The following is a 27,776-nucleotide window of genomic DNA, read 5'->3' on the forward strand; positions in this document are numbered from 1 at the left end:
TTATTAAGACAATTGCGAGCACAGGAAGCAATCATGCCATCCCCGTGCTGTTGTGCCTTCTGCGCTTGGCTTCGGATGTGGAAAAAAACAGAATAAAACAATTACACCTGGTGGACATTCATCCGTCATGCCTGAAGGGTTCCGCTTTCAACTGTGGGCCGGTTAGCTCAGTTGGTTAGAGCGTGGTGCTAATAACGCCAAGGTGGCGGGTTCGATCCCCGTACGGGCCAAAAATTCTTCTCTTTGTTTTGCTATATCATGCTTTCAGACGGTCATCTGTCAAGCAGAGGCAAATGGTGAATCAGGTAAATAACGTACACTGAAGTTATACACTCAAACTTAGTTTTTAAAGCTGTTCTCAGTGGCATTCACACAGTCAAAACCTTCGTTGGAGAATGCGGGCATCGATCCCGCTACCTCTCGCATGCTAAGCGAGCGCTCTACCATTTGAGCTAATTCCCCTTGAAGAAACAGGAGCTGTTAGCCTCTCATGACAACAGCATAACATTTAGAAGGCTGAAGCATGTTGATCAGAGGTGACTCACTTCAGCAGTAGCACAGGGAGAACTATGCACAGATTCAGGTTTCTGGGACTTCACATCACTGACAAGCTCACTCACCATGCATTCCCTAATGAAAAAGGTACAAGAACGCACACACCTTCTGTGAAGATTGAGAAGGGGGCAGTATTACCTGTTGCATGTTGCAGAGATTCAGCTGCACACAGCTTCCTCGTTAGTATAGTGGACAGTATCTCCGCCTGTCACGCGGAAGACCGGGGTTCGATTTCCCGACGGGGAGAGAATATGTTTTTTCTGAACCTACGGCCGAAAAACCTGAAACGGTTTTGGAGCAGCAAGGTGCGACGCGCTAAAGGCAATGCGTTGGCCGGGAATCGAACCCGGGTCAACTGCTTGGAAGGCAGCTATGCTCACCACTATACCACCAACGCCACAAACAAGGACACCATTGTTTTGCTGAAAGACCCTCAGTGCAAATTTTCCCCTGGGAAAGATGACCAAACTCTGTCATTTCCACTGCGGGACACATGCACGCTTGGTGGAAAATTGTGGTTTCTGTAGTGTAGTGGTCATCACGTTCGCCTTACACGCGAAAGGTCCCTGGTTCGAAACCAGGCAGAAACATGCCTTTAGTTCTTGTCTTTTGTCTGACACTATGGGCAAGCCTGTCATCACACCTCATTAGTAGATGGGAACAATCTATATTTTGTGTTAGGCCTTATTAAGACAATTGCGAGCACAGGAAGCAATCATGCCATCCCCGTGCTGTTGTTGTGCCTTCTGCGCTTGCCTTCGGATGTGGAAAAAAACAGAATAAAACAATTACACCTGGTGGACATTCATCCGTCATGCCTGAAGGGTTCCGCTATCAACTTTGGGCCGGTTAGCTCAGTTGGTTAGAGCGTGGTGCTAATAACGCCAAGGTCGCGGGTTCGATCCCCGTACGGGCCAAAAATTCTTCTCTTTGTTTTGCTATATCATGCTTTCAGACGGTCATCTTTCAAGCAGAGGCAAATGGTGAGTCAGGTAAATAACGTACACTGAAGTTATACACTCAAACTTATAGTTTTTAAAGCTGTTCTCAGTGGCATTCACACAGTCAAAACCTTCGTTGGAGAATGCGGGCATCGATCCCGCTACCTCTCGCATGCTAAGCGAGCGCTCTACCATTTGAGCTAATTCCCCTTGAAGAAACAGGAGCTGTTAGCCTCTCATGACAACAGCATAACATTTAGAAGGCTGAAGCATGTTGATCAGAGGTGACTCACTTCAGCAGTAGCACAGGGAGAACTATGCACAGTTTCAGGTTTCTGGGACTTCACATCACTGACAAGCTCACTCACCATGCATTCCCTAATGAAAAAGGCACAAGAACACACACACCTTCTGTGAAGATTGAGAAGGGGCCAGTATTACCTGTTGCATGTTGCAGAGATTCAGCTGCACTCAGCTTCCTCGTTAGTATAGTGGACAGTATCTCCGCCTGTCACGCGGAAGACCGGGGTTCGATTCCCCGACGGGGAGAGAATGTGTTTTTTCTGAACCTACGGCCGAAAAACCTGAAAAGGTTTTGGATCAGCAAGGTGCGACGCGCTAAAGGCAATGCGTTGGCCAGGAATCGAACCCGGGTCAACTGCTTGGAAGGCAGCTATGCTCACCACTATACCACCAACGCCACAAAAAAGCACACCATTGTTTTGCTGAAAGACCCTCAGTGTAAATTTTCCCCTGGGAAAGATGACCAAACTCTGTCATTTCCACTGCGGGACACATGCACGCTTGGTGGAAAATTGTGTTTTCTGTAGTGTAGTGGTCATCAGGTTCGCCTTACATGTGAAAGGTCCCTGGTTCGAAACCAGGCAGAAACATGCCTTTAGTTCTTGTCTTTTGTCTGACACTATGGGCAAGCCTGTCATCACACCTCATTAGTAGATGGGAACAATCTATATTTTGTGTTAGGCCTTATTAAGACAATTGCGAGCACAGGAAGCAATCATGCCATCCCCGTGCTGTTGTTGTGCCTTCTGCGCTTGCCTTCGGATGTGGAAAAAAACAGAATAAAACAATTACACCTGGTGGACATTCATCCGTCATGCCTGAAGGGTTCCGCTATCAACAGTGGGCCGGTTAGCTCAGTTGGTTAGAGCGTGGTGCTAATAACGCCAAGGTCGCGGGTTCGATCCCCGTACGGGCCAAAAGTTCTTCTCTTTGTTTTGCTATATCATGCTTTCAGACGGTCATCTGTCAAGCAGAGGCAAATGGTGAATCTGGTAAATAACGTACACTGAAGTTATACACTCAAACTTATAGTTTTTAAAGCTGTTCTCAGTGGCATTCACACAGTCAAAACCTTCGTTGGAGAATGCGGGCATCGATCCCGCTACCTCTCGCATGCTAAGCGAGCGCTCTACCATTTGAGCTAATTCCCCTTGAAGAAACAGGAGCTGTTAGCCTCTCATGACAACAGCATAACATTTAGAAGGCTGAAGCCTGTTGATCAGAGGTGACTCACTTCAGCAGTAGCACAGGGAGAACTATACACAGTTTCAGGTTTCTGGGACTTCACATCACTGACAAGCTCACTCACTATGCATTCCCTAATGAAAAAGGCACAAGAACACACACACCTTCTGTGAAGATTGAGAAGGGGCCAGTATTACCTGTTGCATGTTGCAGAGATTCAGCTGCACACAGCTTCCTCGTTAGTATAGTGGACAGTATCTCCGCCTGTCACGCGGAAGACCGGGGTTCGATTCCCCGACGGGGAGAAAATATGTTTTTTCTGAACCTACGGCCGAAAAACCTGAAACGGTTTTGGAGCAGCAAGGTGCGACGCGCTAAAGGCAATGCGTTGGCCGGGAATCGAACCCGGGTCAACTGCTTGGAAGGCAGCTATGCTCACCACTATACCACCAACGCCACAAACAAGCACACCATTGTTTTGCTGAAAGACCCTCAGTGTAAATTTTCCCCTGGGAAAGATGACCAAACTCTGTCATTTCCACTGCGGGACACATGCACGCTTGGTGGAAAATTGTGGTTTCTGTAGTGTAGTGGTCATCACGTTTGCCTTACACGCGAAAGGTCCCTGGTTCGAAACCAGGCAGAAACATGCTTTTAGTTCTTGTCTTTTGTCTGACACTATGGGCAAGCCTGTCATCACACCTCATTAGTAGATGGGAACAATCTATATTTTGTGTTAGGCCTTATTAAGACAATTGCGAGCACAGGAAGCAATCATGCCATCCCCGTGCTGTTGTTGTGCCTTCTGCGCTTGGCTTCGGATGTGGAAAAAAACAGAATAAAACAATTACACCTGGTGGACATTCATCCGTCATGCCTGAAGGGTTCCGCTTTCAACTGTGGGCCGGTTAGCTCAGTTGGTTAGAGCGTGGTGCTAATAACGCCAAGGTCACGGGTTCGATCCCCGTACGGGCCAAAAATTCTTCTCTTTGTTTTGCTATATCATGCTTTCAGACGGTCATCTGTCAAGCAGAGGCAAATGGTGAGTCAGGTAAATAACGTACACTGAAGTTATACACTCAATCTTACAGTTTTTAAAGCTGTTCTCAGTGGCATTCACACAGTCAAAACCTTCGTTGGAGAATGCGGGCATCGATCCCGCTACCTCTCGCATGCTAAGCGAGCGCTCTACCATTTGAGCTAATTCCCCTTGAAGAAACAGGAGCTGTTAGCCTCTCATGACAACAGCATAACATTTAGAAGGCTGAAGCATGTTGATCAGAGGTGACTCACTTCAGCAGTAGCACAGGGAGAACTATGCACAGTTTCAGGTTTCTGGGACTTCACATCACTGACAAGCTCACTCACCATGCATTCCCTAATGAAAAAGGCACAAGAACACACACACCTTCTGTGAAGATTGAGAAGGGGCCAGTATTACCTGTTGCATGTTGCAGAGATTCAGCTGCACACAGCTTCCTCGTTAGTATAGTGGACAGTATCTCTGCCTGTCACGCGGAAGACCGGGGTTCGATTCCCCGACGGGGAGAGAATATGTTTTTTCTGAACCTACGGCCGAAAAACCTGAAAAGGTTTTGGATCAGCAAGGTGCGACGCGCTAAAGGCAATGCGTTGGCCGGGAATCGAACCCATGTCAACTGCTTGGAAGGCAGCTATGCTCACCACTATACCACCAACGCCACAAACAAGCACACCATTGTTTTGCTGAAAGACCCTCAGTGTAAATTTTCCCCTGGGAAAGATGACCAAACTCTGTCATTTCCACTGCGGGACACATGCACGCTTGGTGGAAAATTGTGGTTTCTGTAGTGTAGTGGTCATCACGTTCGCCTTACACGCGAAAGGTCCCGGGTTCGAAACCAGGCAGAAACATGCCTTTAGTTCTTGTCTTTTGTCTGACACTATGGGCAAGCCTGTCATCACACCTCATTAGTAGATGGGAACAATCTATATTTTGTGTTAGGCCTTATTAAGACAATTGCGAGCACAGGAAGCAATCATGCCATCCCCGTGCTGTTGTTGTGCCTTCTGCGCTTGCCTTCGGATGTGGAAAAAACAGAATAAAACAATTACACCTGGTGGACATTCATCCGTCATGCCTGAAGGGTTCCGCTATCAACTGTGGGCCGGTTAGCTCAGTTGGTTAGAGCGTGGTGCTAATAACGCCAAGGTCGCGGGTTCGATCCCCGTACGGGCCAAAAGTTCTTCTCTTTGTTTTGCTATATCATGCTTTCAGACGGTCATCTGTCAAGCAGAGGCAAATGGTGAATCAGGTAAATAACGTACACTGAAGTTATACACTCAAACTTATAGTTTTTAAAGCTGTTCTCAGTGGCATTCACACAGTCAAAACCTTCGTTGGAGAATGCGGGCATCGATCCCGCTACCTCTCGCATGCTAAGCGAGCGCTCTACCATTTGAGCTAATTCCCCTTGAAGAAACAGGAGCTGTTAGCCTCTCATGACAACAGCATAACATTTAGAAGGCTGAAGCATGTTGATCAGAGGTGACTCACTTCAGCAGTAGCACAGGGAGAACTATGCACAGTTTCAGGTTTCTGGGACTTCACATCACTGACAAGCTCACTCACCATGCATTCCCTAATGAAAAAGGCACAAGAACACACACACCTTCTGTGAAGATTGAGAAGGGGCCAGTATTACCTGTTGCATGTTGCAGAGATTCAGCTGCACACAGCTTCCTCGTTAGTATAGTGGACAGTATCTCCACCTGTCACGCGGAAGACCGGGGTTCGATTCCCCGACGGGGAGAGAATATGTTTTTTCTGAACCTACGGCCGAAAAACCTGAAAAGGTTTTGGATCAGCAAGGTGCGACGCGCTAAAGGCAATGCGTTGGCCGGGAATTGAACCCGGGTCAACTGCTTGGAAGGCAGCTATGCTCACCACTATACCACCAACGCCACAAAAAAGCACACCATTGTTTTGCTGAAAGACCCTCAGTGTAAATTTTCCCCTGGGAAAGATGACCAAACTCTGTCATTTCCACTGCGGGACACATGCACGCTTGGTGGAAAATTGTGGTTTCTGTAGTGTAGTGGTCATCACGTTCGCCTTACACGCGAAAGGTCCCTGGTTCGAAACCAGGCAGAAACATGCCTTTAGTTCTTGTCTTTTGTCTGACACTATGGGCAAGCCTGTCATCACACCTCATTAGTAGATGGGAACAATCTATATTTTGTGTTAGGCCTTATTAAGACAATTGCGAGCACAGGAAGCAATCATGCCATCCCCGTGCTGTTGTTGTGCCTTCTGCGCTTGCCTTCGGATGTGGAAAAAAAACAGAATAAAACAATTACACCTGGTGGATATTCATCCGTCATGCCTGAAGGGTTCCGCTATCAACTTTGGGCCGGTTAGCTCAGTTGGTTAGAGCGTGGTGCTAATAACGCCAAGGTCGCGGGTTCGATCCCCGTACGGGCCAAAAGTTCTTCTCTTTGTTTTGCTATATCATGCTTTCAGACGGTCATCTGTCAAGCAGAGGCAAATGGTGAATCAGGTAAATAACGTACACTGAAGTTATACACTCAAACTTATAGTTTTTAAAGCTGTTCTCAGTGGCATTCACACAGTCCAAACCTTCGTTGGAGAATGCGGGCATCGATCCCGCTACCTCTCGCATGCTAAGCGAGCGCTCTACCATTTGAGCTAATTCCCCTTGAAGAAACAGGAGCTGTTAGCCTCTCATGACAACAGCATAACATTTAGAAGGCTGAAGCATGTTGATCAGAGGTGACTCACTTCAGCAGTAGCACAGGGAGAACTATGCACAGTTTCAGGTTTCTGGGACTTCACATCACTGACAAGCTCACTCACCATGCATTCCCTAATGAAAAAGGCACAAGAACACACACACCTTCTGTGAAGATTGAGAAGGGGCCAGTATTACCTGTTGCATGTTGCAGAGATTCAGCTGCACACAGCTTCCTCGTTAGTATAGTGGACAGTATCTCCGCCTGTCACGCGGAAGACCGGGGTTCGATTCCCCGACGGGGAGAGAATATGTTTTTTCTGAACCTACGGCCGAAAAACCTGAAAAGGTTTTGGATCAGCAAGGTGCGACGTGCTAAAGGCAATGCGTTGGCCGGGAATCGAACCCGGGTCAACTGCTTGGAAGGCAGCTATGCTCACCACTATACCACCAACGCCACAAACAAGCACACCATTGTTTTGCTGAAAGACCCTCAGTGCAAATTTTCCCCTGGGAAAGATGACCAAACTCTGTCATTTCCACTGCGGGACACATGCACGCTTGGTGGAAAATTGTGGTTTCTGTAGTGTAGTGGTCATCACGTTCGCCTTACACGTGAAAGGTCCCTGGTTCGAAACCAGGCAGAAACATGCCTTTAGTTCTTGTCTTTTGTCTGACACTATGGGCAAGCCTGTCATCACACCTCATTAGTAGATGGGAACAATCTATATTTTGTGTTAGGCCTTATTAAGACAATTGCGAGCACAGGAAGCAATCATGCCATCCCCGTGCTGTTGTGCCTTCTGCGCTTGGCTTCGGATGTGGAAAAAAACAGAATAAAACAATTACACCTGGTGGACATTCATCCGTCATGCCTGAAGGGTTCCGCTTTCAACTGTGGGCCGGTTAGCTCAGTTGGTTAGAGCGTGGTGCTAATAACGCCAAGGTGGCGGGTTCGATCCCCGTACGGGCCAAAAATTCTTCTCTTTGTTTTGCTATATCATGCTTTCAGACGGTCATCTGTCAAGCAGAGGCAAATGGTGAATCAGGTAAATAACGTACACTGAAGTTATACACTCAAACTTAGTTTTTAAAGCTGTTCTCAGTGGCATTCACACAGTCAAAACCTTCGTTGGAGAATGCGGGCATCGATCCCGCTACCTCTCGCATGCTAAGCGAGCGCTCTACCATTTGAGCTAATTCCCCTTGAAGAAACAGGAGCTGTTAGCCTCTCATGACAACAGCATAACATTTAGAAGGCTGAAGCATGTTGATCAGAGGTGACTCACTTCAGCAGTAGCACAGGGAGAACTATGCACAGATTCAGGTTTCTGGGACTTCACATCACTGACAAGCTCACTCACCATGCATTCCCTAATGAAAAAGGTACAAGAACACACACACCTTCTGTGAAGATTGAGAAGGGGGCAGTATTACCTGTTGCATGTTGCAGAGATTCAGCTGCACACAGCTTCCTCGTTAGTATAGTGGACAGTATCTCCGCCTGTCACGCGGAAGACCGGGGTTCGATTTCCCGACGGGGAGAGAATATGTTTTTTCTGAACCTACGGCCGAAAAACCTGAAACGGTTTTGGAGCAGCAAGGTGCGACGCGCTAAAGGCAATGCGTTGGCCGGGAATCGAACCCGGGTCAACTGCTTGGAAGGCAGCTATGCTCACCACTATACCACCAACGCCACAAACAAGCACACCATTGTTTTGCTGAAAGACCCTCAGTGCAAATTTTCCCCTGGGAAAGATGACCAAACTCTGTCATTTCCACTGCGGGACACATGCACGCTTGGTGGAAAATTGTGGTTTCTGTAGTGTAGTGGTCATCACGTTCGCCTTACACGCGAAAGGTCCCTGGTTCGAAACCAGGCAGAAACATGCCTTTAGTTCTTGTCTTTTGTCTGACACTATGGGCAAGCCTGTCATCACACCTCATTAGTAGATGGGAACAATCTATATTTTGTGTTAGGCCTTATTAAGACAATTGCGAGCACAGGAAGCAATCATGCCATCCCCGTGCTGTTGTTGTGCCTTCTGCGCTTGCCTTCGGATGTGGAAAAAAACAGAATAAAACAATTACACCTGGTGGACATTCATCCGTCATGCCTGAAGGGTTCCGCTATCAACTGTGGGCCGGTTAGCTCAGTTGGTTAGAGCGTGGTGCTAATAACGCCAAGGTCGCGGGTTCGATCCCCGTACGGGCCAAAAATTCTTCTCTTTGTTTTGCTATATCATGCTTTCAGACGGTCATCTGTCAAGCAGAGGCAAATGGTGAGTCAGGTAAATAACGTACACTGAAGTTATACACTCAAACTTATAGTTTTTAAAGCTGTTCTCAGTGGCATTCACACAGTCAAAACCTTCGTTGGAGAATGCGGGCATCGATCCCGCTACCTCTCGCATGCTAAGCGAGCGCTCTACCATTTGAGCTAATTCCCCTTGAAGAAACAGGAGCTGTTAGCCTCTCATGACAACAGCATAACATTTAGAAGGCTGAAGCATGTTGATCAGAGGTGACTCACTTCAGCAGAAGCACAGGGAGAACTATGCACAGTTTCAGGTTTCTGGGACTTCACATCACTGACAAGCTCACTCACCATGCATTCCCTAATGAAAAAGGCACAAGAACACACACACCTTCTGTGAAGATTGAGAAGGGGCCAGTATTACCTGTTGCATGTTGCAGAGATTCAGCTGCACACAGCTTCCTCGTTAGTATAGTGGACAGTATCTCCGCCTGTCACGCGGAAGACCGGGGTTCGATTCCCCGACGGGGAGAGAATATGTTTTTTCTGAACCTACGGCCGAAAAACCTGAAAAGGTTTTGGATCAGCAAGGTGCGACGCGCTAAAGGCAATGCGTTGGCCGGGAATCGAACCCGGGTCAACTGCTTGGAAGGCAGCTATGCTCACCACTATACCACCAACGCCACAAAAAAGCACACCATTGTTTTGCTGAAAGACCCTCAGTGTAAATTTTCCCCTGGGAAAGATGACCAAACTCTGTCATTTCCACTGCGGGACACATGCACGCTTGGTGGAAAATTGTGGTTTCTGTAGTGTAGTGGTCATCACGTTCGCCTTACACGCGAAAGGTCCCTGGTTCGAAACCAGGCAGAAACATGCCTTAAGTTCTTGTCTTTTGTCTGACACTATGGGCAAGCCTGTCATCACACCTCATTAGTAGATGGGAACAATCTATATTTTGTGTTAGGCCTTATTAAGACAATTGCGAGCACAGGAAGCAATCATGCCATCCCCGTGCTGTTGTTGTGCCTTCTGCGCTTGCCTTCGGATGTGGAAAAAAACAGAATAAAACAATTACACCTGGTGGACATTCATCCGTCATGCCTGAAGGGTTCCGCTATCAACAGTGGGCCGGTTAGCTCAGTTGGTTAGAGCGTGGTGCTAATAACGCCAAGGTCGCGGATTCGATCCCCGTACGGGCCAAAAGTTCTTCTCTTTGTTTTGCTATATCATGCTTTCAGACGGTCATCTGTCAAGCAGAGGCAAATGGTGAATCAGGTAAATAACGTACACTGAAGTTATACACTCAAACTTATAGTTTTTAAAGCTGTTCTCAGTGGCATTCACACAGTCAAAACCTTCGTTGGAGAATGCGGGCATCGATCCCGCTACCTCTCGCATGCTAAGCGAGCGCTCTACCATTTGAGCTAATTCCCCTTGAAGAAACAGGAGCTGTTAGCCTCTCATGACAACAGCATAACATTTAGAAGGCTGAAGCATGTTGATCAGAGGTGACTCACTTCAGCAGTAGCACAGGGAGAACTATGCACAGTTTCAGGTTTCTGGGACTTCACATCACTGACAAGCTCACTCACCATGCATTCCCTAATGAAAAAGGCACAAGAACACACACACCTTCTGTGAAGATTGAGAAGGGGCCAGTATTACCTGTTGCATGTTGCAGAGATTCAGCTGCACACAGCTTCCTCGTTAGTATAGTGGACAGTATCTCCGCCTGTCACGCGGAAGACCGGGGTTCGATTCCCCGACGGGGAGAGAATATGTTTTTTCTGAACCTACGGCCGAAAAACCTGAAACGGTTTTGGAGCAGCAAGGTGCGACGCGCTAAAGGAAATGCGTTGGCCGGGAATCGAACCCGGGTCAACTGCTTGGAAGGCAGCTATGCTCACCACTATACCACCAACGCCACAAACAAGCACACCATTGTTTTGCTGAAAGACCCTCAGTGTAAATTTTCCCCTGGGAAAGATGACCAAACTCTGTCATTTCCACTGCGGGACACATGCACGCTTGGTGGAAAATTGTGGTTTCTGTAGTGTAGTGGTCATCACGTTCGCCTTACACGCGAAAGGTCCCTGGTTCGAAACCAGGCAGAAACATGCCTTTAGTTCTTGTCTTTTGTCTGACACTATGGGCAAGCCTGTCATCACACCTCATTAGTAGATGGGAACAATCTATATTTTGTGTTAGGCCTTATTAAGACAATTGCGAGCACAGGAAGCAATCATGCCATCCCCGTGCTGTTGTTGTGCCTTCTGCGCTTGGCTTCGGATGTGGAAAAAAACAGAATAAAACAATTACACCTGGTGGACATTCATCCGTCATGCCTGAAGGGTTCCGCTTTCAACTGTGGGCCGGTTAGCTCAGTTGGTTAGAGCGTGGTGCTAATAACGCCAAGGTGGCGGGTTCGATCCCCGTACGGGCCAAAAATTCTTCTCTTTCTTTTGCTATATCATGCTTTCAGACGGTCATCTGTCAAGCAGAGGCAAATGGTGAGTCAGGTAAATAACGTACACTGAAGTTATACACTCAAACTTATAGTTTTTAAAGCTGTTCTCAGTGGCATTCACACAGTCAAAACCTTCGTTGGAGAATGCGGGCATCGATCACGCTACTCTATCGCATGCTAAGCGAGCGCTCTACCATTTGAGCTAATTCCCCTTGAAGAAACAGGAGCTGTTAGCCTCTCATGACAACAGCATAACATTTAGAAGGCTGAAGCATGTTGATCAGAGGTGACTCACTTCAGCAGTAGCACAGGGAGAACTATGCACAGTTTCAGGTTTCTGGGACTTCACATCACTGACAAGCTCACTCACCATGCATTCCCTAATGAAAAAGGCACAAGAACACACACACCTTCTGTGAAGATTGAGAAGGGGCCAGTATTACCTGTTGCATGTTGCAGAGATTCAGCTGCACACAGCTTCCTCGTTAGTATAGTGGACAGTATCTCCGCCTGTCACGCGGAAGACCGGGGTTCGATTCCCCGACGGGGAGAGAATATGTTTTTTCTGAACCTACGGCCGAAAAACCTGAAAAGGTTTTGGATCAGCAAGGTGCGACGCGCTAAAGGCAATGCGTTGGCCGGGAATCGAACCCATGTCAACTGCTTGGAAGGCAGCTATGCTCACCACTATACCACCAACGCCACAAACAAGCACACCATTGTTTTGCTGAAAGACCCTCAGTGCAAATTTTCCCCTGGGAAAGATGACCAAACTCTGTCATTTCCACTGCGGGACACATGCACGCTTGGTGGAAAATTGTGGTTTCTGTAGTGTAGTGGTCATCACGTTCGCCTTACACGCGAAAGGTCCCGGGTTCGAAACCAGGCAGAAACATGCCTTTAGTTCTTGTCTTTTGTCTGACACTATGGGCAAGCCTGTCATCACACCTCATTAGTAGATGGGAACAATCTATATTTTGTGTTAGGCCTTATTAAGACAATTGCGAGCACAGGAAGCAATCATGCCATCCCCGTGCTGTTGTTGTGCCTTCTGCGCTTGCCTTCGGATGTGGAAAAAACAGAATAAAACAATTACACCTGGTGGACATTAATCCGTCATGCCTGAAGGCTTCCGCTATCATCAGTGGGCCGGTTAGCTCAGTTGGTTAGAGCGTGGTGCTAATAACGCCAAGGTCGCGGGTTCGATCCCCGTACGGGCCAAAAGTTCTTCTCTTTGTTTTGCTATATCATGCTTTCAGACGGTCATCTGTCAAGCAGAGGCAAATGGTGAATCAGGTAAATAACGTACACTGAAGTTATACACTCAAACTTATAGTTTTTAAAGCTGTTCTCAGTGGCATTCACACAGTCAAAACCTTCGTTGGAGAATGCGGGCATCGATCCCGCTACCTCTCGCATGCTAAGCGAGCGCTCTACCATTTGAGCTAATTCCCCTTGAAGAAACAGGAGCTGTTAGCCTCTCATGACAACAGCATAACATTTAGAAGGCTGAAGCATGTTGATCAGAGGTGACTCACTTCAGCAGTAGCACAGGGAGAACTATGCACAGTTTCAGGTTTCTGGGACTTCACATCACTGACAAGCTCACTCACCATGCATTCCCTAATGAAAAAGGCACAAGAACACACACACCTTCTGTGAAGATTGAGAAGGGGCCAGTATTACCTGTTGCATGTTGCAGAGATTCAGCTGCACACAGCTTCCTCGTTAGTATAGTGGACAGTATCTCCGCCTGTCACGCGGAAGACCGGGGTTCGATTCCCCGACGGGGAGAGAATATGTTTCTTCTGAACCTACGGCCGAAAAACTTGAAACGGTTTTGGAGCAGCAAGGTGCGACGCGCTAAAGGAAATGCGTTGGCCGGGAATCGAACCCGGGCCAACTGCTTGGAAGGCAGCTATGCTCACCACCATACCACCAACGCCACAAACAAGCACACCATTGTTTTGCTGAAAGACCCTCAGTGTAAATTTTCCCCTGGGAAAGATGACCAAACTCTGTCATTTCCACTGCGGGACACATGCACGCTTGGTGGAAAATTGTGGTTTCTGTAGTGTAGTGGTCATCACGTTCGCCTTACACGCGAAAGGTCCCTGGTTCGAAACCAGGCAGAAACATGCCTTTAGTTCTTGTCTTTTGTCTGACACTATGGGCAAGCCTGTCATCACACCTCATTAGTAGATGGGAACAATCTATATTTTGTGTTAGTCCTTATTACAGTTTTTCTCAATTGGTTTGGCTCATTTCTTGAAACTGAGATGACATTCCTATAACTAAAAGGTAAATTGGCCAAACAGACTTACAGTTCTTCACAACACTTCAGACAACCAGCAAAATGTCATATGTCTCCCAAAACGTTCATTCTTGCTTCAAAATGAAGTCTTTCTCCCATATAAATAGTCAGTACCATAAAAATGGCATAGATCCTTCTCAATTGCTTTGGCACATTTTCATTAATTTTGTCCATCTGTCAAAATAAACTGGACGGTGCAGCACAACTACATGGATCCTCATCACTGCTCATATCGCTACAAAAACAGTTCACCCACGTGTCAAAACTGATTTCCTTTCTCACACAAATCATCAGTGCCCCCAAAATGCATTGTCCCTTTGGCATTGTGTAAGTACTGCAAGTCAAAATGCTTAGATGTTTTGTCTTTATGGCAGAGGTCTAGCTAAAGGAATACAATTTTCACACCACACACACTGCACTCTTTCTGCTGAGGAAATTGTAACTATTTTTATTTACAAGTACATTTTTACACATTACTGTAGGTAGAAAGAAAAGAAAATACTAAGGAAAATGTATCAAATATACTATGTATACAAATTACAAAAACCTGCAAAAACAAAACAAAATACATTACAGTAGGTAAAAAATAGTCAAGCATCACAAATGCAATACAGTAACATTCTGACTACTCTGTGTCACTCCCCTCTCTCCATCACCTTCCTGGCCATCCATCCGCTGCAGTCTGTTTGGCCATAAATTCTCATCAACATTGCATCTGATATGTTCTTTAGCAATGCACTGTGGGAAGAATGCCTGAGCCATCCTCTACACTGATCGCCACAGGACTATATAATCATTATATCCTCACAGGACTAGCATCAAAGAACTAGCACCAGGCCAAGATGTATACAGTGGATAGAAAAAGTCTACACACCCCTGTTCAAATGGTAGGTTTTTGTGATGTAAAAAACATTACAATAAGACAAATAATTTCTACCTATAATGTGACCTATAACCTGTACAATGCAATTGAAAAACAAACAGAAATCTTTCAGGGAGGTGAAGTAAAAATAAACAACTGAGATATTGAGGTTGCATAAGTGTGCACACCCTTTTATAACTAGGGGTGTTGCTGTGTTCAAATTTAACCAATAACCTTCAAACTCACTTTAAATTGGAGTCAGCACACACCTGTCAACAATTAAAAAGCCTCTGATCAACTCCAAATAAAGTTTAACTGTTCTAGTAGGCTTGTCCTGATATTTTTGTAGCCACATCTTTCAGCACAAGCCATGGTCCACAAAGAGATGCCAGAGCATCAGAGGTATCTCATTATTCATAGATATCAGTCAAGTGAAGGCTACAAAAGTCATTAAATATACCATGGAACACTTTGAAGACTGTCATCATCAAGTGGAGAAAACATGGCACAAGAAGACATTACCAAGAACAAGACATTTGACAAAAATTGATGATAAGACAAGAAGAAAATTGGTCAAGGAGGCTGCCAAGAGGCCGACAGCAGCACTGAAGGAGCTGCAAGAATTTCTGGCAAGTACTGGCTGTGTAGTACATGTGACAACAATCTGCCGACTTCTTCATATGTCTGTGCAAAACAAACATCCAGAAAACATCTAAGCTCTACTTAATTTTCCAAAAATTCATCTGATATCTACCAAACGCATGTGGGAAAATGTGTTATGGTTTAATGAAACCAAGGTTAAACGTTTTGGACATAATTCCAAAAGGTATATTAGGCGCAAAAACAACACTGCTCGTCACCAAAAGAACACCATACCTACAGTGAAGCATGGTGGTGGCAGCATCATACTTTGGGGCTGTTTTTCTTCAGCTGGAACTGGGGCTTTATTCAGGGTGGACGGAATTTTGAACAGTTCCAAATACCAGTCAGTATTGGCAAAAACCTTCGGCCTCTGGTAGAAAACTGAAGATGAAAAGGAACTTCATCTTTCAGCACAACAATGACACAAAGGACACATCTAAATCAACAAAAGAATGGCTTCAGCGGTATAAGATTAAGGCTTTGGAATGGCCCAGCCTGAATCCAGACCTGAATCCCATTGAACATTTGTGGGGTAATCTGAAGAGGGCTGGGCACAGAAGATGCCCTCACATTTTGTCAGATTTTGAGCAGTTATGCAAAGAAGAGTGGGCAAATTTTGCCACATCAAGATGTGTCACGCTGATAGGTTCCTACCCAAAAAGACTGAGTGCTGTAATAGATGCAAAAGATGTTGCAACAAAGTATTAGTTATATGTATTTAACCAGGTGATTTTAAGTTTTTTGTTTTATATTTTTTCGCTGTAAAGATTTATGTTTGTTTTTCAATTGCATTGTACAGGTTATAGGTCACAATAAATGTGAAAAAAGTTATGAAATTATTTGTCTTGCTTTAATTTTTTTACAACACAAAAACCTGGCATTTGAACAGGGGTGTGTAGACTTTTTATATCCACTGTATATAGAGCAATGCCAGCATTCAAAATAATAGACAACAAACTGATGGATTGGTCACCAGTAATGTGGGACACTCATTTTCGTCAAAACCTGCTTTCACCTGTTACCTACTCACCTGATTGTAATGAATTTATGAAATGTTCCAAAATATGTGTTCTGTATTGTATTACAATTTCTTAATTCATTTTGAGAATTGAGCAGACTATTCTGCAGATGATGACTTATATGATGAAATTGTGCTGACATGTTTTGAAGAGAACAACCATTACACTGAGAACTAACCAATTAAGATAGATCAACAAGATGCATTCTTTTGGAAAATGTACTAAATGTAGGATGATTGTGTTAAGTGTAGGCTACTTGTACAAAACCATTTGCAAAGATGTACTAAGTGCTTGAGACATGTACAAAGCATTTGAAATGTGATGAAAGCAATGAGAAATGCCATTCTGTTATGAGAAACTGCAAGTTAGTTTGGGAATTTGTCCATGTTATTTTGAGAATGTCATCTCAGTTTCAAGAAATGAGCCAAACCAATGGAGAAAAACTGTAAGATAGATCAACAAGATGCATTCTTTTGGAAAATGTACTAAATGTAGGATGATTGTGTTACAGTTTTTCTCAATTGGTTTGGCTCATTTCTTGAAACTGAGATGACATTCTCAAAATAACATGGACAAATCCCCAAACTAACTTGCGGTTCCTCATAACAGAATGGCATTTCTCATTGCTTTCATCACATTTCAAATGCTTTGTACGTTTCTCAAGCACTTACTACATCTTTGCAAATGGTTATGTACAAGTAGCCTACACTTAACACAATCATCCTACATTTAGTACATTTTCCAAAAGAATGCATCTTGTTGATCTATCCTAATTGGTTGGTTCTCAGTGTAATGGTTGTTCTCTCCAAAACATGTTGGCACAGTTTCATCGTATAAGTCATCATCTGCAGAATAGTCTGCTCAATTCTCAAAATGAGTTAAGAAATTGTAATACAATACAGTACACATATTTAGGAACATTTCATAAATTCATGACAATCAGGTGAGTAGGTAACAGGTGAAAGCAGGTTTGGACGAGGAGGAGTGTCCCACATTACAGGTGACCAATCCATCAGTTTATTGTCTATGTGTGATGCGGGGATGAGACGGGAGGCGGATTTATAAGCGGGTAAGAACAATACTTTAATAAATAACAAATAAACAAATAAACAAACAGGGGAATAACGAATAAATATATAAACATAAACAAACAGGGAAAACCAACAAAGAGCTAAGCTAAACAGATGAGTGGCTAAACTAAACAGATAATAACTAAACAGGGCTAGGGAATATAAACAGGGATAAATACGTAAATATATACAAAATAAACTAAGAAACAAACAGGAAATAAACGTGACTAGAAATAAACCATAGCGTGTAAATACAAGAACATAGAAAGAGCAATAACGTGACGTAGTAACAATAGCAAACGTGGCGAGACAAACGACAGAGGAAGGTGCAAAGACCGACGGAGGACAAGGTGGCAGAGGAGGGCTATATATAGTAACATAAAACACACTATAATTAGAAACACCTGGGGAAGGGGCGGAGCTACAAATTACACACGTAATGGAAAAGTACAAGAGAAACACACTAGGAAACGGGGAAAACACAGGAAAACATAGCGAGGGCGTAACACTATGATTGTGAATGCTGCCATTGCTGTATATATATAGCTCAGCCTGGTGCTAGTACTTTGATGCTAGTCCTGTTATGATATAAGGATCAGTGTAGAGGATGGCTCAGGCTTTCACGACGCTCTTCCCACAGTGCATTGCTAAAGAACACATCAGATGTGATGTTGATGAGAATTTATGGCCAAACAGACTGCAGTGGATGGATGGCCAGGGAGTTGACCAGGAGTGAGAGGGAAGTGACACAGAGTAGTCAGAATGTTACTGTACTGCATTTGTGATGCTTGACTGTTTTTTTACATACTGTAATGTATTTTGCTTTGTTTTTGCAGGTTTTTGTATTTTGTATACATAGTATATTTGATACATTTTCCTTTGTATTTTTATTCTTTTCTACCTACAGTAATGTGTAAAGATGTACTTGAATAAGTGCAGTGTGTGTGGTGTGAAAATTGTATTCCTTTAGCTAGACCTCTGCCATAAAGACAAAACATCTAAGCATTTTGACTTGCAGTACTTACACAATGCCAAAGGGACAATGCATTTTGGGGGCACTGATGATTTGTGTGAGAAAGGAAATCAGTTTTGACACGTGGGTAAACTGTTTTTGGAGCGATATGAGCAGTGATGAGGATCCATGTAGTTGTGCTGCACCGTCCAGTTTATTTTGACAGGAGGACGAAATGAATGAAAATGTGCCAAAGCAATTGAGAAGGATCTATGCCATTTTTATGGTACTGACTATTTATATGGGAGAAAGACTTCATTTTGAAGCAAGAATGAACGTTTTGGGAGACATATGACATTTTGCTGGTTATCTGAAGTGTTGTGAAGAACTGTAAGTCTGTTTGGCCAATTTACCTTTTAGTTATAGGAATGTCATCTCAGTTTCAAGAAATGAGCCAAACCAATTGAGAAAAACTGTAAGTGTAGGCTACTTGTACAAAACCATTTGCAAAGATGTACTAAGTGCTTGAGACATGTACAAAGCATTTGAAATGTGATGAAAGCAATGAGAAATGCCATTCTGTTATGAGGAACCGCAAGTTAGTTTGGGAATTTGTCCATGTTATTTTGAGAATGTCATCTCAGTTTCAAGAAATGAGCCAAACCAATGGAGAAAAACTGTAAGACAATTGCGAGCACAGGAAGCAATCATGCCATCCCCGTGCTGTTGTTGTGCCTTCTGCGCTTGGCTTCGGATGTGGAAAAAAACAGAATAAAACAATTACACCTGGTGGACATTCATCCGTCATGCCTGAAGGGTTCCGCTTTCAACTGTGTGCCGGTTAGCTCAGTTGGTTAGAGCGTGGTGCTAATAACGCCAAGGTCGCGGGTTCGATCCCCGTACGGGCCAAAAGTTCCTCTCTTTGTTTTGCTATATCATGCTTTCAGACGGTCATCTGTCAAGCAGAGGCAAATGGTGAATCAGGTAAATAACGTACACTGAAGTTATACACTCAAACTTATAGTTTTTAAAGCTGTTCTCAGTGGCATTCACACAGTCAAAACCTTCGTTGGAGAATGCGGGCATCGATCCCGCTACCTCTCGCATGCTAAGCGAGCGCTCTACCATTTGAGCTAATTCCCCTTGAAGAAACAGGAGCTGTTAGCCTCTCATGACAACAGCATAACATTTAGAAGGCTGAAGCATGTTGCTCAGAGGTGACTCACTTCAGCAGTAGCACAGGGAGAACTATGCACAGTTTCAGGTTTCTGGGACTTCACATCACTGACAAGCTCACTCACCATGCATTCCCTAATGAAAAAGGCACAAGAACACACACACCTTCTGTGAAGATTGAGAAGGGGCCAGTATTACCTGTTGCATGTTGTAGAGATTCAGCTGCACACAGCTTCTTCGTTAGTATAGTGGACAGTATCTCCGCCTGTCACGCGGAAGACCGGGGTTCGATTCCCCGACGGGGAGAGAGTATGTTTTTTCTGAACCTACGGCCGAAAAACCTGAAAAGATTTTGGAGCAGCGAGGTGCGACGCGCTAAAGGCAATGCGTTGGCCGGGAATCGAACCCGGGTCAACTGCTTGGAAGGCAGCTATGCTCACCACTATACCACCAACGCCACAAACAAGCACACCATTGTTTTGCTGAAAGACCCTCAGTGTAAATTTTCCCTTGGGAAAGATGACCAAACTCTGTCATTTCCACTGCGGGACACATGCACGCTTGGTGGAAAATTGTGGTTTCTGTAGTGTAGTGGTCATCACGTTCGCCTTACACGCGAAAGGTCCCTGGTTCGAAACCAGGCAGAAACATGCCTTTAGTTCTTGTCTTTTGTCTGACACTATGGGCAAGCCTGTCATCACACCTCATTAGTAGATGGGAACAATCTATATTTTGTGTTAGGCCTTATTAAGACAATTGCGAGCACAGGAAGCAATCATGCCATCCCCGTGCTGTTGTTGTGCCTTCTGCGCTTGGCTTCGGATGTGGAAAAAAACAGAATAAAACAATTACACCTGGTGGACATTCATCCGTCATGCCTGAAGGGTTCAGCTTTCAACTGTGGGCCGGTTAGCTCAGTTGGTTAGAGCGTGGTGCTAATAACGCCAAGGTCGCGGGTTCGATCCACGTACGGGCCAAAAGTTCTTCTCTTTGTTTTGCTATATCATGCTTTCAGACGGTCATCTGTCAAGCAGAGGCAAATGGTGAATCAGGTAAATAACGTACACTGAAGTTATACACTCAAACTTATAGTTTTTAAAGCTGTTCTCAGTGGCATTTACACAGTCAAAACCTTCGTTGGAGAATGCGGGCATCGATCCCGCTACCTCTCGCATGCTAAGCGAGCGCTCTACCATTTGAGCTAATTCCCCTTGAAGAAACAGGAGCTGTTAGCCTCTCATGACAACAGCATAACATTTAGAAGGCTGAAGCATGTTGATCAGAGGTGACTCACTTCAGCAGTAGCACAGGGAGAACTATGCACAGTTTCAGGTTTCTGGGACTTCACATCACTGACAAGCTCACTCACCATGCATTCCCTAATGAAAAATGCACAAGAACACACACACCTTCTGTGAAGATTGAGAAGGGCCCAGTATTACCTGTTGCATGTTGCAGAGATTCAGCTGCACACAGCTTCCTTGTTAGTATAGTGGACAGTATCTCCGCCTGTCACGCGGAAGACCGGGGTTCGATTCACCGACGGGGAGAGAGTATGTTTTTTCTGAACCTACGGCCGAAAAACCTGAAAAGGTTTTGGAGCAGCAAGGTGCGACGTGCTAAATGCAATGCATTGGCCGGGAATCGAACCCAGGTCAACTGCTTGGAAGGCAGCTATGCTCACCACTATACCACCAACGCCACAAACAAGCACACCATTGTTTTGCTGAAAGACCCTCAGTGCAAATTTTCCCCTGGGAAAGATGACTAAACTCTGTCATTTCCACTGCGGGACACATGCACGCTTGGTGGAAAATTGTGGTTTCTGTAGTGTAGTGGTCATCACGTTCGCCTTACACGCGAAAGGTCCCTGGTTCGAAACCAGGCAGAAACATGCCTTTAGTTCTTGTCTTTTGTCTGACACTATGGGCAAGCCTGTCATCACACCTCATTAGTAGATGGGAACAATCTATATTTTGTGTTAGGCCTTATTACAGTTTTTCTCAATTGGTTTGGCTCATTTCTTGAAACTGAGATGACATTCCTATAACTAAAAGGTAAATTGGCCAAACAGACTTACAGTTCTTCACAACACTTCAGATAACCAGCAAAATGTCATATGTCTCCCAAAACGTTCATTCTTGCTTCAAAATGAAGTCTTTCTCCCATATAAATAGTCAGTACCATAAAAATGGCATAGATCCTTCTCAATTGCTTCGGCACATTTTCATTAATTTTGTCCATCTGTCAAAATAAACTGGACGGTGCAGCAAAACTACATGGATCCTCATCACTGCTCATATCGCTCCAAAAACAGTTTACCCATGTGTCAAAACTGATTTCCTTTCTCACACAAATCATCAGTGCCCCCAAAATGCATTGTCCCTTTGGCATTGTGTAAGTACTGCAAGTCAAAATGCTTAGATGTTTTGTCTTTATGGCAGAGGTCTAACTAAAGGAATACAATGTTCACACCACACACACTGCACTCTTTCTGCTGAGGAAATTGTAACTATTTTTATTTACAAGTACATTTTTACACATTACTGTAGGTAGAAAGAAAAGAAAATACTAAGGAAAATGTATCAAATATACTATGTATACAAATTACAAAAACAAAACAAAATACATTACAGTAGGTAAAAAAATAGTCAAGCATCACAAATGCAATACAGTAACATTCTGACTACTCTGTGTCACTCCCCTCTCTCCATCACCTTCCTGGCCATCCATCCGCTGCAGTCTGTTTGGCCATAAATTCTCATCAACATTGCATCTGATATGTTCTTTAGCAATGCACTGTGGGAAGAATGCCTCAGCCATCCTCTACACTGATCGCCACAGGACTATATAATCATTATATCATCACAGGACTATATCATCGTTATATAATCACAGGACTAGCATCAAAGAACTAGCACCAGGCCAAGATGTATACAGTGGATAGAAAAAGTCTACACACCCCTGTTCAAATGGTAGGTTTTTGTGATGTAAAAAAATTACAATAAGACAAATAATTTCTACCTATAATGTGACCTATAACCTGTACAATGCAATTGAAAAACAAACAGAAATCTTTCAGGGAGGTGAAGTAAAAATAAACAACTGAGATATTGAGGTTGCATAAGTGTGCACACCCTTTTATAACTAGGGGTGTTGCTGTGTTCAAATTTAACCAATAACCTTCAAACTCACTTTAAATTGGAGTCAGCACACACCTGTCAACAATTAAAGTGCCTCTGATCAACTCCAAATAAAGTTTAACTGTTCTAGTAGGCTTGTCCTGATATTTTTGTAGCCACATCTTTCAGCACAAGCCATGGTCCACAAAGAGATGCCAGAGCATCAGAGGTATCTCATTATTCATAGATATCAGTCAAGTGAAGGCTACAAAAGTCATTAAATATACCATGGAACACTTTGAAGACTGTCATCATCAAGTGGAGAAAACATGGCACAACAAGACATTACCAAGAACAAGACATTTGACAAAAATTGATGATAAGACAAGAGGAAAATTGGTCAAGGAGGCTGCCAAGAGGCCGACAGCAGCACTGAAGGAGCTGCAAGAATTTCTGGCAAGTACTGGCTGTGTAGTACATGTGACAACAATCTGTCGACTTCTTCATATGTCTGTGCAAAACTAACATCCAGAAAACATCTAAGCTCTACTTAATTTTCCAAAAATTCATCTGATATCTACCAAACGCATGTGGGAAAATGTGTTATGGTTTAATGAAACCAAGGTTAAACGTTTTGGACATAATTCCAAAAGGTATATTAGGCACAAAAACAACACTGCTCGTCACCAAAAGAACAGCATACCTACAGTGAAGCATGGTGGTGGCAGCATCATACTTTGGGGCTGTTTTTCTTCAGCTGGAACTGGGGCTTTATTCAGGGTGGACGGAATTTTGAACAGTTCCAAATACCAGTCAGTATTGGCAAAAACCTTCGGCCTCTGGTAGAAAACTGAAGATGAAAAGGAACTTCATCTTTCAGCACAACAATGACACAAAGGACACATCTAAATCAACAAAAGAATGGCTTCAGCGGTATAAGATTAAGGCTTTGGAATGGCCCAGCCTGAATCCAGACCTGAATCCCATTGAACATCTGTGGGGTAATCTGAAGAGGGCTGGGCACAGGAGATGCCCTCACATTTTGTCAGATTTTGAGCAGTTATGCAAAGAAGAGTGGGCAAATTTTGCCACATCAAGATGTGTCACGCTGATAGGTTCCTACCCAAAAAGACTGAGTGCTGTAATAAATGCAAAAGATGTTGCAACAAAGTATTAGTTATATGTATTTAACCAGGTGATTTTAAGTTTTTTGTTTTATATTTTTTCGCTGTAAAGATTTATGTTTGTTTTTCAATTGCATTGTACAGGTTATAGGTCACATTAAATGTGAAAAAAGTTATGAAATTATTTGTCTTGCTTTAATTTTTTTACAACACAAAAACCTGGCATTTGAACAGGGGTGTGTAGACTTTTTATATCCACTGTATATAGAGCAATGCCAGCATTCAAAATAATAGACATCAAACTGATGGATTGGTCACCAGTAATGTGGGACACTCATTTTTGTCAAAACCTGCTTTCACCTGTTACCTACTCACCTGATTGTAATGAATTTATGAAATGTTCCAAAATATGTGTTCTGTATTGTATTACAATTTCTTAATTCATTTTGAGAATTGAGCAGACTATTCTGCAGATGATGACTTATATGATGAAATTGTGCTGGCATGTTTTGGAGAGAACAACCATTACACTGAGAACTAACCAATTAAGATAGATCAACAAGATGCATTCTTTTGGAAAATGTACTAAATGTAGGATGATTGTGTTAAGTGTAGGCTACTTGTACAAAACCATTTGCAAAGATGTACTAAGTGCTTGAGACATGTACAAAGCATTTGAAATGTGATGAAAGCAATGAGAAATGCCATTCTGTTATGAGAAACTGCAAGTTAGTTTGGGAATTTGTCCATGTTATTTTGAGAATGTCATCTCAGTTTCAAGAAATGAGACAAACCAATGGAGAAAAACTGTAAGACAATTGCGAGCACAGGAAGCAATCATGCCATCCCCGTGCTGTTGTTGTGCCTTCTGCGCTTGCCTTCGGATGTGGAAAAAAACAGAATAAAACAATTACACCTGGTGGACATTCATCCGTCATGCCTGAAGGGTTCCGCTATCAACTGTGGGCCGGTTAGCTCAGTTGGTTAGAGCGTGGTGCTAATAACGCCAAGGTCGCGGGTTCGATCCCCGTACGGGCCAAAAGTTCCTCTCTTTGTTTTGCTATATCATGCTTTCAGACGGTCATCTGTCAAGCAGAGGCAAATGGTGAATCAGGTAAATAACGTACACTGAAGTTATACACTCAAACTTATAGTTTTTAAAGCTGTTCTCAGTGGCATTCACACAGTCAAAACCTTCGTTGGAGAATGCGGGCATCGATCCCGCTACCTCTCGCATGCTAAGCGAGCGCTCTACCATTTGAGCTAATTCCCCTTGAAGAAACAGGAGCTGTTAGCCTCTCATGACAACAGCATAACATTTAGAAGGCTGAAGCATGTTGATCAGAGGTGACTCACTTCAGCAGTAGCACAGGGAGAACTATGCACAGTTTCAGGTTTCTGGGACTTCACATCACTGACAAGCTCACTCACCATGCATTCCCTAATGAAAAAGGCACAAGAACACACACACCTTCTGTGAAGATTGAGAAGGGGCCAGTATTACCTGTTGCATGTTGTAGAGATTCAGCTGCACACAGCTTCCTCGTTAGTATAGTGGACAGTATCTCCGCCCGTCACGCGGAAGACCGGGGTTCGATTCCCCGACGGGGAGAGAGTATGTTTTTTCTGAACCTACGGCCGAAAAACCTGAAAAGATTTTGGAGCAGCGAGGTGCGACGCGCTAAAGGCAATGCGTTGGCCGGGAATCGAACCCGGGTCAACTGCTTGGAAGGCAGCTATGCTCACCACTATACCACCAACGCCACAAACAAGCACACCATTGTTTTGCTGAAAGACCCTCAGTGTAAATTTTCCCCTGGGAAAGATGACCAAACTCTGTCATTTCCACTGCGGGACACATGCACGCTTGGTGGAAAATTGTGGTTTCTGTAGTGTAGTGGTCATCACGTTCGCCTTACACGCGAAAGGTCCCTGGTTCGAAACCAGGCAGAAACATGCCTTTAGTTCTTGTCTTTTGTCTGACACTATGGGCAAGCCTGTCATCACACCTCATTAGTAGATGGGAACAATCTATATTTTGTGTTAGGCCTTATTAAGACAATTGCGAGCACAGGAAGCAATCATGCCATCCCCGTGCTGTTGTTGTGCCTTCTGCGCTTGGCTTCGGATGTGGAAAAAAACAGAATAAAACAATTACACCTGGTGGACATTCATCCGTCATGCCTGAAGGGTTCAGCTTTCAACTGTGGGCCGGTTAGCTCAGTTGGTTAGAGCGTGGTGCTAATAACGCCAAGGTTGCGGGTTCGATCCACGTACGGGCCAAAAGTTCTTCTCTTTGTTTTGCTATATCATGCTTTCAGACGGTCATCTGTCAAGCAGAGGCAAATGGTGAATCAGGTAAATAACGTACACTGAAGTTATACACTCAAACTTATAGTTTTTAAAGCTGTTCTCAGTGGCATTCACACAGTCAAAACCTTCGTTGGAGAATGCGGGCATCGATCCCGCTACCTCTCGCATGCTAAGCGAGCGCTCTACCATTTGAGCTAATTCCCCTTGAAGAAACAGGAGCTGTTAGCCTCTCATGACAACAGCATAACATTTAGAAGGCTGAAGCATGTTGCTCAGAGGTGACTCACTTCAGCAGTAGCACAGGGAGAACTATGCACAGTTTCAGGTTTCTGGGACTTCACATCACTGACAAGCTCACTCACCATGCATTCCCTAATGGAAAAGGCACAAGAACACACACACCTTCTGTGAAGATTGAGAAGGGGCCAGTATTAACTGTTGCATGTTGTAGAGATTCAGCTGCACACAGCTTCCTCGTTAGTATAGTGGACAGTATCTCCGCCTGTCACGCGGAAGACCGGGGTTCGATTCCCCGACGGGGAGAGAGTATGTTTTTTCTGAACCTACGGCCGAAAAACCTGAAAAGGTTTTGGAGCAGAGAGGTGCGACACGCTAAAGGCAATGCGTTGGCCGGGAATCGAACCCGGGTCAACTGCTTGGAAGGCAGCTATGCTCACCACTATACCACCAACACCACAAACAAGCACACCATTGTTTTGCTGAAAGACCCTCAGTGCAAATTTTCCCCTGGGAAAGATGACCAAACTCTGTCATTTCCACTGCGGGACACATGCACGCTCGGTGGAAAATTGTGGTTTCTGTAGTGTAGTGGTCATCACGTTCGCCTTACACGCGAAAGGTCCCTGGTTCGAAACCAGGCAGAAACATGCCTTTAGTTCTTGTCTTTTGTCTGACACTATGGGCAAGCCTGTCATCACACCTCATTAGTAGATGGGAACAATCTATATTTTGTGTTAGGCCTTATTAAGACAATTGCGAGCACAGGAAGCAATCATGCCATCCCCGTGCTGTTGTTGTGCCTTCTGCGCTTGGCTTCGGATGTGGAAAAAAACAGAATAAAACAATTACACCTGGTGGACATTCATCCGTCATGCCTGAAGGGTTCAGCTTTCAACTGTGGGCCGGTTAGCTCAGTTGGTTAGAGCGTGGTGCTAATAACGCCAAGGTCGCGGGTTCGATCCCCGTACGGGCCAAAAGTTCTTCTCTCTGTTTTGCTATATCATGCTTTCAGACGGTCATCTGTCAAGCAGAGGCAAATGGTGAATCAGGTAAATAACGTACACTGAAGTTATACACTCAAACTTATAGTTTTTAAAGCTGTTCTCAGTGGCATTCACACAGTCAAAACCTTCGTTGGAGAATGCGGGCATCGATCCCGCTACCTCTCGCATGCTAAGCGAGCGCTCTACCATTTGAGCTAATTCCCCTTGAAGAAACAGGAGCTGTTAGCCTCTCATGACAACAGCATAACATTTAGAAGGCTGAAGCATGTTGCTCAGAGGTGACTCACTTCAGCAGTAGCACAGGGAGAACTATGCACAGTTTCAGGTTTCTGGGACTTCACATCACTGACAAGCTCACTCACCATGCATTCCCTAATGAAAAATGCACAAGAACACACACACCTTCTGTGAAGATTGAGAAGGGCCCAGTATTACCTGTTGCATGTTGCAGAGATTCAGCTGCACACAGCATCCTCGTTAGTATAGTGGACAGTAT

The 27,776-nt window shown here is 44.3% G+C and overlaps 50 non-coding genes across 50 annotated transcripts; 27 read left to right on the plus strand and 23 right to left on the minus strand.

The window, feature by feature from the left end:
• Positions 1–389: 389 nt before the first annotated feature.
• trnaa-agc (transfer RNA alanine (anticodon AGC)) lies at positions 390–462 on the minus strand. The gene has a single exon. It is a non-coding gene; the product is annotated as a tRNA-Ala (tRNA).
• Positions 463–880: 418 nt separating this feature from the next.
• trnag-ucc (transfer RNA glycine (anticodon UCC)) lies at positions 881–952 on the minus strand. Its single transcript has one exon. It is a non-coding gene; the product is annotated as a tRNA-Gly (tRNA).
• Positions 953–1,072: 120 nt separating this feature from the next.
• Positions 1,073–1,145, plus strand: trnav-uac (transfer RNA valine (anticodon UAC)). Its single transcript has one exon. It is a non-coding gene; the product is annotated as a tRNA-Val (tRNA).
• Positions 1,146–1,398: 253 nt separating this feature from the next.
• trnai-aau (transfer RNA isoleucine (anticodon AAU)) lies at positions 1,399–1,472 on the plus strand. Its single transcript has one exon. It is a non-coding gene; the product is annotated as a tRNA-Ile (tRNA).
• A 161-nt stretch (positions 1,473–1,633) lies between these two features.
• trnaa-agc (transfer RNA alanine (anticodon AGC)) lies at positions 1,634–1,706 on the minus strand. Its single transcript has one exon. It is a non-coding gene; the product is annotated as a tRNA-Ala (tRNA).
• Positions 1,707–1,973: 267 nt separating this feature from the next.
• trnad-guc (transfer RNA aspartic acid (anticodon GUC)) lies at positions 1,974–2,045 on the plus strand. The gene has a single exon. It is a non-coding gene; the product is annotated as a tRNA-Asp (tRNA).
• A 597-nt stretch (positions 2,046–2,642) lies between these two features.
• On the plus strand, positions 2,643–2,716 carry trnai-aau (transfer RNA isoleucine (anticodon AAU)). The gene has a single exon. It is a non-coding gene; the product is annotated as a tRNA-Ile (tRNA).
• Positions 2,717–2,877: 161 nt separating this feature from the next.
• Positions 2,878–2,950, minus strand: trnaa-agc (transfer RNA alanine (anticodon AGC)). The gene has a single exon. It is a non-coding gene; the product is annotated as a tRNA-Ala (tRNA).
• A 267-nt stretch (positions 2,951–3,217) lies between these two features.
• On the plus strand, positions 3,218–3,289 carry trnad-guc (transfer RNA aspartic acid (anticodon GUC)). The gene has a single exon. It is a non-coding gene; the product is annotated as a tRNA-Asp (tRNA).
• Positions 3,290–3,368: 79 nt separating this feature from the next.
• trnag-ucc (transfer RNA glycine (anticodon UCC)) lies at positions 3,369–3,440 on the minus strand. Its single transcript has one exon. It is a non-coding gene; the product is annotated as a tRNA-Gly (tRNA).
• Positions 3,441–3,886: 446 nt separating this feature from the next.
• trnai-aau (transfer RNA isoleucine (anticodon AAU)) lies at positions 3,887–3,960 on the plus strand. Its single transcript has one exon. It is a non-coding gene; the product is annotated as a tRNA-Ile (tRNA).
• A 161-nt stretch (positions 3,961–4,121) lies between these two features.
• Positions 4,122–4,194, minus strand: trnaa-agc (transfer RNA alanine (anticodon AGC)). The gene has a single exon. It is a non-coding gene; the product is annotated as a tRNA-Ala (tRNA).
• A 935-nt stretch (positions 4,195–5,129) lies between these two features.
• trnai-aau (transfer RNA isoleucine (anticodon AAU)) lies at positions 5,130–5,203 on the plus strand. Its single transcript has one exon. It is a non-coding gene; the product is annotated as a tRNA-Ile (tRNA).
• A 161-nt stretch (positions 5,204–5,364) lies between these two features.
• Positions 5,365–5,437, minus strand: trnaa-agc (transfer RNA alanine (anticodon AGC)). The gene has a single exon. It is a non-coding gene; the product is annotated as a tRNA-Ala (tRNA).
• Positions 5,438–6,047: 610 nt separating this feature from the next.
• Positions 6,048–6,120, plus strand: trnav-uac (transfer RNA valine (anticodon UAC)). Its single transcript has one exon. It is a non-coding gene; the product is annotated as a tRNA-Val (tRNA).
• A 254-nt stretch (positions 6,121–6,374) lies between these two features.
• On the plus strand, positions 6,375–6,448 carry trnai-aau (transfer RNA isoleucine (anticodon AAU)). The gene has a single exon. It is a non-coding gene; the product is annotated as a tRNA-Ile (tRNA).
• Positions 6,449–6,609: 161 nt separating this feature from the next.
• trnaa-agc (transfer RNA alanine (anticodon AGC)) lies at positions 6,610–6,682 on the minus strand. Its single transcript has one exon. It is a non-coding gene; the product is annotated as a tRNA-Ala (tRNA).
• A 267-nt stretch (positions 6,683–6,949) lies between these two features.
• trnad-guc (transfer RNA aspartic acid (anticodon GUC)) lies at positions 6,950–7,021 on the plus strand. The gene has a single exon. It is a non-coding gene; the product is annotated as a tRNA-Asp (tRNA).
• A 79-nt stretch (positions 7,022–7,100) lies between these two features.
• Positions 7,101–7,172, minus strand: trnag-ucc (transfer RNA glycine (anticodon UCC)). The gene has a single exon. It is a non-coding gene; the product is annotated as a tRNA-Gly (tRNA).
• Positions 7,173–7,848: 676 nt separating this feature from the next.
• trnaa-agc (transfer RNA alanine (anticodon AGC)) lies at positions 7,849–7,921 on the minus strand. Its single transcript has one exon. It is a non-coding gene; the product is annotated as a tRNA-Ala (tRNA).
• Positions 7,922–8,339: 418 nt separating this feature from the next.
• trnag-ucc (transfer RNA glycine (anticodon UCC)) lies at positions 8,340–8,411 on the minus strand. The gene has a single exon. It is a non-coding gene; the product is annotated as a tRNA-Gly (tRNA).
• Positions 8,412–8,531: 120 nt separating this feature from the next.
• Positions 8,532–8,604, plus strand: trnav-uac (transfer RNA valine (anticodon UAC)). The gene has a single exon. It is a non-coding gene; the product is annotated as a tRNA-Val (tRNA).
• Positions 8,605–8,857: 253 nt separating this feature from the next.
• trnai-aau (transfer RNA isoleucine (anticodon AAU)) lies at positions 8,858–8,931 on the plus strand. Its single transcript has one exon. It is a non-coding gene; the product is annotated as a tRNA-Ile (tRNA).
• A 161-nt stretch (positions 8,932–9,092) lies between these two features.
• trnaa-agc (transfer RNA alanine (anticodon AGC)) lies at positions 9,093–9,165 on the minus strand. The gene has a single exon. It is a non-coding gene; the product is annotated as a tRNA-Ala (tRNA).
• A 267-nt stretch (positions 9,166–9,432) lies between these two features.
• On the plus strand, positions 9,433–9,504 carry trnad-guc (transfer RNA aspartic acid (anticodon GUC)). Its single transcript has one exon. It is a non-coding gene; the product is annotated as a tRNA-Asp (tRNA).
• Positions 9,505–9,583: 79 nt separating this feature from the next.
• trnag-ucc (transfer RNA glycine (anticodon UCC)) lies at positions 9,584–9,655 on the minus strand. Its single transcript has one exon. It is a non-coding gene; the product is annotated as a tRNA-Gly (tRNA).
• A 120-nt stretch (positions 9,656–9,775) lies between these two features.
• On the plus strand, positions 9,776–9,848 carry trnav-uac (transfer RNA valine (anticodon UAC)). The gene has a single exon. It is a non-coding gene; the product is annotated as a tRNA-Val (tRNA).
• A 488-nt stretch (positions 9,849–10,336) lies between these two features.
• Positions 10,337–10,409, minus strand: trnaa-agc (transfer RNA alanine (anticodon AGC)). The gene has a single exon. It is a non-coding gene; the product is annotated as a tRNA-Ala (tRNA).
• A 267-nt stretch (positions 10,410–10,676) lies between these two features.
• Positions 10,677–10,748, plus strand: trnad-guc (transfer RNA aspartic acid (anticodon GUC)). The gene has a single exon. It is a non-coding gene; the product is annotated as a tRNA-Asp (tRNA).
• A 79-nt stretch (positions 10,749–10,827) lies between these two features.
• trnag-ucc (transfer RNA glycine (anticodon UCC)) lies at positions 10,828–10,899 on the minus strand. Its single transcript has one exon. It is a non-coding gene; the product is annotated as a tRNA-Gly (tRNA).
• Positions 10,900–11,019: 120 nt separating this feature from the next.
• On the plus strand, positions 11,020–11,092 carry trnav-uac (transfer RNA valine (anticodon UAC)). Its single transcript has one exon. It is a non-coding gene; the product is annotated as a tRNA-Val (tRNA).
• Positions 11,093–11,921: 829 nt separating this feature from the next.
• Positions 11,922–11,993, plus strand: trnad-guc (transfer RNA aspartic acid (anticodon GUC)). The gene has a single exon. It is a non-coding gene; the product is annotated as a tRNA-Asp (tRNA).
• Positions 11,994–12,589: 596 nt separating this feature from the next.
• On the plus strand, positions 12,590–12,663 carry trnai-aau (transfer RNA isoleucine (anticodon AAU)). The gene has a single exon. It is a non-coding gene; the product is annotated as a tRNA-Ile (tRNA).
• Positions 12,664–12,824: 161 nt separating this feature from the next.
• Positions 12,825–12,897, minus strand: trnaa-agc (transfer RNA alanine (anticodon AGC)). The gene has a single exon. It is a non-coding gene; the product is annotated as a tRNA-Ala (tRNA).
• A 267-nt stretch (positions 12,898–13,164) lies between these two features.
• On the plus strand, positions 13,165–13,236 carry trnad-guc (transfer RNA aspartic acid (anticodon GUC)). Its single transcript has one exon. It is a non-coding gene; the product is annotated as a tRNA-Asp (tRNA).
• Positions 13,237–13,507: 271 nt separating this feature from the next.
• Positions 13,508–13,580, plus strand: trnav-uac (transfer RNA valine (anticodon UAC)). The gene has a single exon. It is a non-coding gene; the product is annotated as a tRNA-Val (tRNA).
• Positions 13,581–19,371: 5,791 nt separating this feature from the next.
• On the minus strand, positions 19,372–19,444 carry trnaa-agc (transfer RNA alanine (anticodon AGC)). Its single transcript has one exon. It is a non-coding gene; the product is annotated as a tRNA-Ala (tRNA).
• Positions 19,445–19,862: 418 nt separating this feature from the next.
• Positions 19,863–19,934, minus strand: trnag-ucc (transfer RNA glycine (anticodon UCC)). The gene has a single exon. It is a non-coding gene; the product is annotated as a tRNA-Gly (tRNA).
• A 120-nt stretch (positions 19,935–20,054) lies between these two features.
• On the plus strand, positions 20,055–20,127 carry trnav-uac (transfer RNA valine (anticodon UAC)). Its single transcript has one exon. It is a non-coding gene; the product is annotated as a tRNA-Val (tRNA).
• Positions 20,128–20,615: 488 nt separating this feature from the next.
• trnaa-agc (transfer RNA alanine (anticodon AGC)) lies at positions 20,616–20,688 on the minus strand. Its single transcript has one exon. It is a non-coding gene; the product is annotated as a tRNA-Ala (tRNA).
• Positions 20,689–21,298: 610 nt separating this feature from the next.
• trnav-uac (transfer RNA valine (anticodon UAC)) lies at positions 21,299–21,371 on the plus strand. The gene has a single exon. It is a non-coding gene; the product is annotated as a tRNA-Val (tRNA).
• A 3,317-nt stretch (positions 21,372–24,688) lies between these two features.
• Positions 24,689–24,762, plus strand: trnai-aau (transfer RNA isoleucine (anticodon AAU)). Its single transcript has one exon. It is a non-coding gene; the product is annotated as a tRNA-Ile (tRNA).
• A 161-nt stretch (positions 24,763–24,923) lies between these two features.
• Positions 24,924–24,996, minus strand: trnaa-agc (transfer RNA alanine (anticodon AGC)). Its single transcript has one exon. It is a non-coding gene; the product is annotated as a tRNA-Ala (tRNA).
• Positions 24,997–25,414: 418 nt separating this feature from the next.
• trnag-ucc (transfer RNA glycine (anticodon UCC)) lies at positions 25,415–25,486 on the minus strand. Its single transcript has one exon. It is a non-coding gene; the product is annotated as a tRNA-Gly (tRNA).
• Positions 25,487–25,606: 120 nt separating this feature from the next.
• On the plus strand, positions 25,607–25,679 carry trnav-uac (transfer RNA valine (anticodon UAC)). The gene has a single exon. It is a non-coding gene; the product is annotated as a tRNA-Val (tRNA).
• Positions 25,680–26,167: 488 nt separating this feature from the next.
• trnaa-agc (transfer RNA alanine (anticodon AGC)) lies at positions 26,168–26,240 on the minus strand. The gene has a single exon. It is a non-coding gene; the product is annotated as a tRNA-Ala (tRNA).
• A 267-nt stretch (positions 26,241–26,507) lies between these two features.
• trnad-guc (transfer RNA aspartic acid (anticodon GUC)) lies at positions 26,508–26,579 on the plus strand. Its single transcript has one exon. It is a non-coding gene; the product is annotated as a tRNA-Asp (tRNA).
• A 271-nt stretch (positions 26,580–26,850) lies between these two features.
• On the plus strand, positions 26,851–26,923 carry trnav-uac (transfer RNA valine (anticodon UAC)). Its single transcript has one exon. It is a non-coding gene; the product is annotated as a tRNA-Val (tRNA).
• A 253-nt stretch (positions 26,924–27,176) lies between these two features.
• On the plus strand, positions 27,177–27,250 carry trnai-aau (transfer RNA isoleucine (anticodon AAU)). The gene has a single exon. It is a non-coding gene; the product is annotated as a tRNA-Ile (tRNA).
• A 161-nt stretch (positions 27,251–27,411) lies between these two features.
• trnaa-agc (transfer RNA alanine (anticodon AGC)) lies at positions 27,412–27,484 on the minus strand. Its single transcript has one exon. It is a non-coding gene; the product is annotated as a tRNA-Ala (tRNA).
• Positions 27,485–27,776: the final 292 nt, after the last annotated feature.

The sequence above is a fragment of the Astyanax mexicanus genome, unplaced genomic scaffold, assembly GCF_023375975.1.
Source record: "Astyanax mexicanus isolate ESR-SI-001 unplaced genomic scaffold, AstMex3_surface scaffold_31, whole genome shotgun sequence".
NCBI lineage: Eukaryota > Metazoa > Chordata > Actinopteri > Characiformes > Acestrorhamphidae > Astyanax > Astyanax mexicanus.